The 7,612-nt window shown below is 43.8% G+C and overlaps 1 long non-coding RNA gene across 1 annotated transcript; it reads left to right on the forward strand.

Annotated features, from left to right (window-relative positions):
• The first annotated feature begins 801 nt into the window (after positions 1 to 801).
• Positions 802 to 4,159, forward strand: LOC149460117 (uncharacterized). Its single transcript, XR_016313153.1, has 2 exons — positions 802 to 983; positions 3,790 to 4,159. It is a non-coding gene; the product is annotated as an uncharacterized LOC149460117 (long non-coding RNA).
• Positions 4,160 to 7,612: the final 3,453 nt, after the last annotated feature.

A 7,612-nucleotide genomic window follows, 5' to 3' on the forward strand; every position in this document is an offset into this window, starting at 1 on the left:
TACCTAATGGCAGTCACGGTGCCATTATCTAGCCTGTAGAGGTCTGTGCGTCCCTCCATGGATATGCCTCCCCAGACCATCACTGACCCAACACTAAAACGGTCATGCTGAATGATGTTACAGGCAGCATAATGTTCTCTACGGCTTCTCCAGACCCTTTCATGTCTGTCACATGTGCTCAGGGAGAACCTGCTCTCATCTGTGAAAAGCACAGGGCACCAGTGGCAGATCTGCAGATTAGGGTGTACAATGGCAACTGTCACTCAAGCTTTATGGTGCCGAGCAGTGAGCACAGGGCCCACTAGAGCAGGGCTCAAAATTTCAAGTCCTTAGCTACTAGCCAGGCCTTAAAAGTTACTCGCCACCAGTTGCCCCACCCAATCCCTACCCTTCCCCGCCCCTAATTGCGCCCCTAAACATGCCTTCATAAATTATCTCATGAAATTACACTGTGAAATGTTTTATGCAGAATAAATATTAACAAAAACATATTTAATAATATTAATAAAGCAATGTAAACACCTCCTCCATCCCTTGTCTTTTTCATTCTCCAGTTCCATCTCCCCCATCCCATGTCCTCCTCTACCAGTCCCCCTTTACCATCAGAGTCCCCCTTTACCATCAGAGCCCCCACTTACAGAAAGAGCCCTCCAGCTGTGCTGGAACTGTGCATGGCGGGGGAGGAGAGGAGGAAAGCAGAGAACAGGTGTGGCTTGACCGAGAAGGCAGAGAGGTGTAAAAAAGGAGACTGAAGCAGAATAGAACATCTACACTGGAGAGGAGGGGAGAGATTGTCAGGGAAGAAAGTGCAGCTGCAGCCAAAACAAAGAGATCTAACCTGTCAGATGAGAACCAGCTTGTCAGGGAGTCGAGGTTGGTGCGGCAACACCCTGTACACAGTGCTGGTCCACACATGTTCCCCTTAGTGAGAGACCCGGAAGCACTTGAAACCGAAGCTGAGGGAGGAGAGCAAAGCAGTGCAGGTGAGCGGGGAGGGGAATGGGGGAATGATGAGGGTGATAGGTGCACAGGTCTGGGACATGGAGCGCCGGAGTCTGTCTACCCAGCTGCCTGTGCTGCCTTATAGTGGCTCTGGTTTTGGCAGTCACTTGCCCCCACATTAACTGCACTCGCCAAATGCAAGCAGGCGAGTGGAAATTTTAAGGCCTGCACTAGAGGACAGCGGGCCCTCAGGCCTCTCTCATGAAGTTTGTTTCTGATTGTTTGGTCAGAGACATTCACACCAGTGTCCTGCTGGAGGTCATTTTGTAGAGCACTGGCAATGCTCATCCTGTTCCTTCTTGCACAAAGGAGCAGATACCAGTCCTGCTGATGGGTTAAGGACCTTCTACAGCCCTGTCCAGCTCTCCTTGAGCAGCTGGTTGTCTCCTGGAATCTCCTCCATGCTCTTGGGACTGTGCTAGGAGACACAGCAAACCTTCTGGCAATGGTATGTACTGATGTGCCATCCTGGAGGAGTTGGACTGTCTGTGCAACCTCTGTAAGGTCTAATTATCACCTCACGCTACCAGTAGTGACACTGACCCTAGCCAAATGCAAAACTAGTGAAAAACAGTCAGAAAAGATGAGTAGGGAAAAAATATCAGAGGCCTCCATCTGTAAAACCATTCCTGTTTTGGGGGTCATCTCATTGTTGCCCATCTAGTGCACCTGTTGTTAATTTCATTAACACCAAAGCAGCTGAAACTGATTAACAACCCCCTCTGCTACTTAACTGTCCAGATCAATATCCCTGGAGTTTAATTGACTTGATGCTATACACTGAGTAAAAAGTATTCCTTTAATGTTTTTGAGCAGTGTATAAAGCTTGCATTATTTCCATACTGGTGTGCATCTATATACTTAAAGTTATTGTTATATGCTGATTGCAGTAGTTCCCCTGCACACAATTTGATTAAGTTACTAGTTAATTTCCCAGGATGGGATTCCCTTCTGTTCACAGAGGCACTTTCCTGGGTGGAGGTACTGACTACTTTATTATCACTTTTCCACTTAGCGAATGTTCTGTTTCTCTCCTGAATCTCTTATTTGAAGTCAGATATAGCACACTATCCTGTTTGGGGAGGGTCATTTCTCATAAACCCCCAAAAGAGGGCTACACTAATTTTCACAATTTAAGCTAGCTATACACATAAAGATTTATCTTGATCAGCACAGCCAGCTGAACAAAAGAAATACATACTGTACATTTCCCATCCATGATAAACAAAGTATATGGACAAATCTCCCATTGCTGGCTATTGCTGCTTGGCTGTCAGAGCACCCGAACAGTGACTGCAACTGATTGGCTGCAGCCACTGTTTGGTTGACCTTTTTCAGCCCGACGAGACAAGATAAGTGCTGTCAGTAGGGCCACCCAAATGTTGTCAACTCACAGAAATCAGTTGAAATTCAAGCCACATATGACTAGCTTAAAGCAGATCTTCACCCTAAAAGACATGTTGGGCCAACCTGCCTCCCCCCTTCCTCTCTTAAAAAACCCAAAAAACAGACATTCAATTTGTAACAGCTTTATTTGTGCTGCAATTCTCATGTAGGCAAGAATTGCTCTGTGCGCCCTGTGGCTCAGGTGTCTAGATAGCCCTGTGGGACATCTGTGCATGCTTAGGTATATGTGCACACCGCAGGATTCTTGTGCAGGGCCAGGATGGGGGGGGGGGGGGCACAAAGGGGCACCCGCCCTGTGCATAGTGTTGAGGGGGGCACATTGGGAGCTTCAGCTCCAGCTGTATCTCAGGGACAGGACCAAAACTGTCAGCTTCTGTCCTGGCCCACCCACCACCTGTAAGGCTTTAGTATCCTTAGATCTTCCCATGTCTAGTCCCTGCATTTCCTGCATTCTCTGAGGGCTTGTGTCCCTGGCCTGCCCACCACCTGTAAGCCTTCATTGTCCTTAGATCTGCTGAGTCTAGTCCCGCATTTCCTGCATCCACTGTCAGCTTCTTTCCCCGCACTTCCATAGACTTTCTTCTACAGGTCTGTTAAAATGTTACTAAACCCAGGGCAGTTAAATCAGTCTGTATATGCAGTAAAGTATGCTTGTTACACCCACTGTGGAACCTAAGGGGTTAATCCTCTGCATTGTGAAAAATGTTGTTTGATACTGTCTTCTTTGATCCTCCCCTTCTTCCACAGTCCCCAATCCATCTGCTGATAGAACAGAGCCTTGGGGGCACTGTGCTTTACAGTATTATTATTTTAGTAAATATAAACTGCTAAATACCTTTTCTCATCAGCAGTTAGAGCAGTCTTATGACTTCTATCAGTGTCCAGTCCACCACTAGCTAAAGCTTGTAGGAGGAGTTTTCTTTCTGCTCTAGGAGGATGCAAAACCCCTGACCTCTGTCTGACCAGTGCTGATTGGCCCTGTGTTGATCACATGCACTCTCCCACAAAGAAAAAAACCTCTCTAGCAATACACACCAAACTGAGCATGTGCAAATGCCTATGGTTCATTCTGTCGTATCAGGAGATAAGAGGTGGTCACTTGAAAAGGGGGAGGACCAGAGAAGAAAGGATCAAAATATCTTTTTACACAATGCAGAGGATTAACCCCTTAGGTTCCACACTGAGTATAACAAGCATGCTTTACTGCATATACAGACTAATTTTATTTTTGTGGGTTTAATAACACTTTAAATTAACCTATTATGAGCATGTCACAACCACTTTTCTTTATTGATCTTTCTGAGACCTGCATATAAGACTGCTGAACGGTATAAATAAACATCTGTTCTTGGTAAATAAGTATCTACTGTTTATCCCTAGTGAAAAGTATACCTTATGGCGCTGCTCCAAGCTATGGATGGAAGAAGAAGGATCACCCCACTGGCAAGTGAAAAGGGGGGAGCATGAGGCCAAGCGATTCCAGTGTCAGTCAATACAAATGAAGGGATGGACACTGCTCAACCGACCCCAGGAGTCCAATGTTGAGGAATGGCCTCAGCAGTTGTTCTGGCCACGCCTCTGATGTGTTTAGCCACTCCCACCGGGGATTGGTAACAGAGGACCAATCCACTTCTTTAAATTAACCTATTGTGAACATATCACAACCATTTTTCATTTGATGTTTCTGAGACCTGCATATACTGTAAGACTGCTGAAAGGTATAAATAAACATCTGCTCTTGGTAAATAAATATCTACTGTACATCCCTAATACAATGGCCTTAGTTAGGTGACCATAACTTAGAGGAAGCCTCTTGTTTCATAAGCTCTTTCATCTTACCTAAAAATATGAAACAAAAGCAATTAATTACAAGGAAATTACATTTATTTTACATGCGTAGAGTGCATACAGTGCATAGAGTTGAAAAGCCAAAACGTTTGGTAATTGGGGGGGCATTTTACTTAACCTCCCGGCGCCTGGGCCTAGATGCACATTTTTGCGTTCTATTAAAAATAAAAAGTGGTGAGAGCGCGCGTCCTGCGTGCTCCCAGCACACACGTTTGGTACTCACAGAGAGGTCCCAATCTCCTCTTTCGATCAGGACCTTTCCTGATCATGTGACTGCCGTGACAGTGGTCACATGACCCTAAAACCCCGCCCACCGCCCGGCTTCTGGAACCCTTTAAGGGCCGGGAGGCGCCAGTATTCACGGAAAGGTCCCGATCTCCTCTTTCGATTTGGACCTTTCCCGATCATGTGATCACCGTGACAGAGAATCACGGCGGTCACATGACCCTAAAACCCCACCCACCTCCCGGCTTCTGGAACCCTTTAAGGGCCAGGAGACGCCGGCGCCAAGGGGTTAAAGATGTCTTGAGGGGGGTCATATAATTGAAATCCACCCTTGATAAATACTAACATATTAAAACAGACAGAGAATTGTTTTTTTTTTTTTATTTGTTTGTTTTTTTTACAATGGTGTAACATTTTATTATGAATGTCATAAATTAGAGCACTGCTTGTTTTTTTAATCAATACATTAGGATTGGTGTGTGGCATTCACATAAATCTGCACATGTGTAAAACTGAGACCTTGATATAATAATTAAATTATTTAAACTCCTTTACTAGCTAGCAGGAGGGAGTGTTAAATAATTATGATTTATAAGCTTCCGGGGTATTAATCTTTTTATAGGCATCTCCCACCTTAATTAAACTTTAAATGGGCTTTTGCCATTTTCTTTTAACATTTAAAGCCCAAATGCTATGTTAAACAATCACAGAAATCCCAAATGTAATTTGTCCTGAAAGAGTTAAAGACATAAAAGAATGAATTTGTATTATCATGCTTTGTTTTTCATTTGACCGTATTATAGCATTCCAGATATGACCTAAGATCTAGACTGGACCACACAAGGAATGTAAATATAGTGAGATGAATTAAACATACAGCTAGGACATATCTGGCCTATGGCAATGTTACCTCAGACTACCTGTCATGTGAACACTCACCTTGTTTAACCTAAACACAACAAAAGCTGGGCCACTCATTTTACACTTGGAAACTTTCTGGTTAAAAACGTTTGCAAATTCATTTGTGATTTCTTCAGATTCTCCCTCTGTATAAGAGTGTCTAGATAAAAAGGAAAGAGGGTAAAACTGCAATGCACAAGCAGGATATTGGAGAAACTTTAAATAGGCATTGCTGTATCACTGCAAAGTAAAAAACAATGGGAAAATGTAGAAAACTTGTTTGCAGTGGCAGTTTCTTGAAGTTACAGTCATGGCCGAAATTGTTGGCACCCTTGATATTTTTCCTGAAAATCAAGTATTTCACACAAAAAAGGTATTGCATTAACACATGTTTTGCTATACACATGTTTATTCCCTTTGTATGTATTGGAACAAATATAAAACAGAGGCAGAAAAGCAAATATGACATAATGTCACACAAAACCCCAAAAATGGGCTGGACAAAAGTATTGGCACCCTTAACTTAATATTTGGTTGCACACCCTTTGGAAAACATAACTGAAATCAGTCGCTTCCTATAACCATCAATAAGCTTCTGACACCTCTCACCCGGAATTTTGGACCACTCTTCCTTTGCAAACAGCTCCAGGTCTCTCTTATTGGAAGGACACCTTTTCCCAACAGCAATTTTAAGATCTCTCCACAGGTGTTCAATGGGATTTAGATCTGGGCTCATTGCTGGCCACTTCAGAACTCTCCAGCGCTTCTTTGCCATCCATTTCTGAGTGCTTTTTGACGTATGTTTGGGGTCATTGTCCTGCTGGAAGACCCAGGATCTTGGACGCAAACCCAGCTTTCTGACACTGGGCCCTACAGTGCGACCCAAAATCCTTTGGTAATCCTCAGATTTCATGATGCCTTGCACACAGTCAAGGCACCCAGTGCCAGAGGCAGCAAAACAACCCCAAAACATCATTGAACCTCCACCATATTTTACCGTAGGTACTGTGTTTTGTTCTTTGTAGGCCTCATTCCGTTTTCGGTAAACAGTAGAATGATGTGCTTTACCGAAAAGCTCTATCTTGGTCTCATCTGTCCACAAGACGTTTTCCCAGAAGGCTTTTGGCTTACTCAAGTACATTTTGGCAAACTGTAGTCTTGCTTTTTTATGTCTCTGTGTCAGCAGTGGGGTCCTCCTGGGTCTCCTGCCATAGCGTTTCATTTCATTTAAATGTCGACGGATAGTTCGCGCTGACACTGATGCTCCCTGAGCCTGCAGGACAGCTTGAATGTCTTTGGAACATGTTTGGGGCTGCTTATCCACCATCCGGACTATTCTGCGTTGCAATCTTTCATCAATTTTCCTCATCCGTCCACGACCAGGGAGATTAGCTACAGTGCCATGGGTTGCAAACTTCTTGATAATGTTGCGCACTGTGGACAAAGGCAAATCTAGTTCTCTGGAGATGGACTTGTAACCTTGAGATTGTTGATATTTTGCCACAATTTTGGTTCTCAGGTCCTCAGACAGTTCTCGTCTCCTCTTTCTGTTGTCCATGCTTAGTGTGGCACAGACAGACACACAATGCAAAGGTTAAGTGAACGTCTCTCCTTTTTATCTGCTTTCAGGTGTGATTTCTATATTGCCCACACCTGTTACTTGCCCCAGGTGAGTTTACAGGAGCATCACATGCTTGTAACATTCTTATTTATCCGCAGTTGTGAAAGGGTGCCAATACTTTTGTCCAGCCCATTTTTGGAGGTTTGTGTGACATTATGTCGAATTTGCTTTCTTTCCTCCCTTTTTTTGTTTTGTCCCAATACACACAAAGGGAATAAACATGTGTATAGCAAAACATGTGTTAATGCAATACGTTTCGTGAGAAATACATGATTTCCTGGAGAAATATCAAGGGTGCCAACAATTTCGGCCATGACTGTATATTTTAACCCTGAAGCTTAATCTCCTCATAGTTTGCCTTGCATGGTCCCTACTCCCCCATCATCAACTTGCTAATGAAAATTTGAAATAAAAATCTTCAGTTTTCATTAAAACCTTATTGTAGAGTCAGTAATGTCATCTCTGAGTCTCTGTGCTTCTCTATGCAATGCAGGCAGAGCATGGCTGGAGGGAGCAGCAGACAGGCTGCTGTACGTAAGTCCTTGAAAATATTATGGCACCCTGCCAGTACAACTCTATAAAACAGAATATAAGGCTGGATTTTAGTTT

This window comes from Staurois parvus, unplaced genomic scaffold (genome assembly GCF_062004578.1).
Source record: "Staurois parvus isolate SC_StPar_1 unplaced genomic scaffold, SC_StPar_1.0 ptg000235l, whole genome shotgun sequence".
In the NCBI taxonomy this organism is placed as follows: Eukaryota; Metazoa; Chordata; class Amphibia; order Anura; family Ranidae; genus Staurois; species Staurois parvus.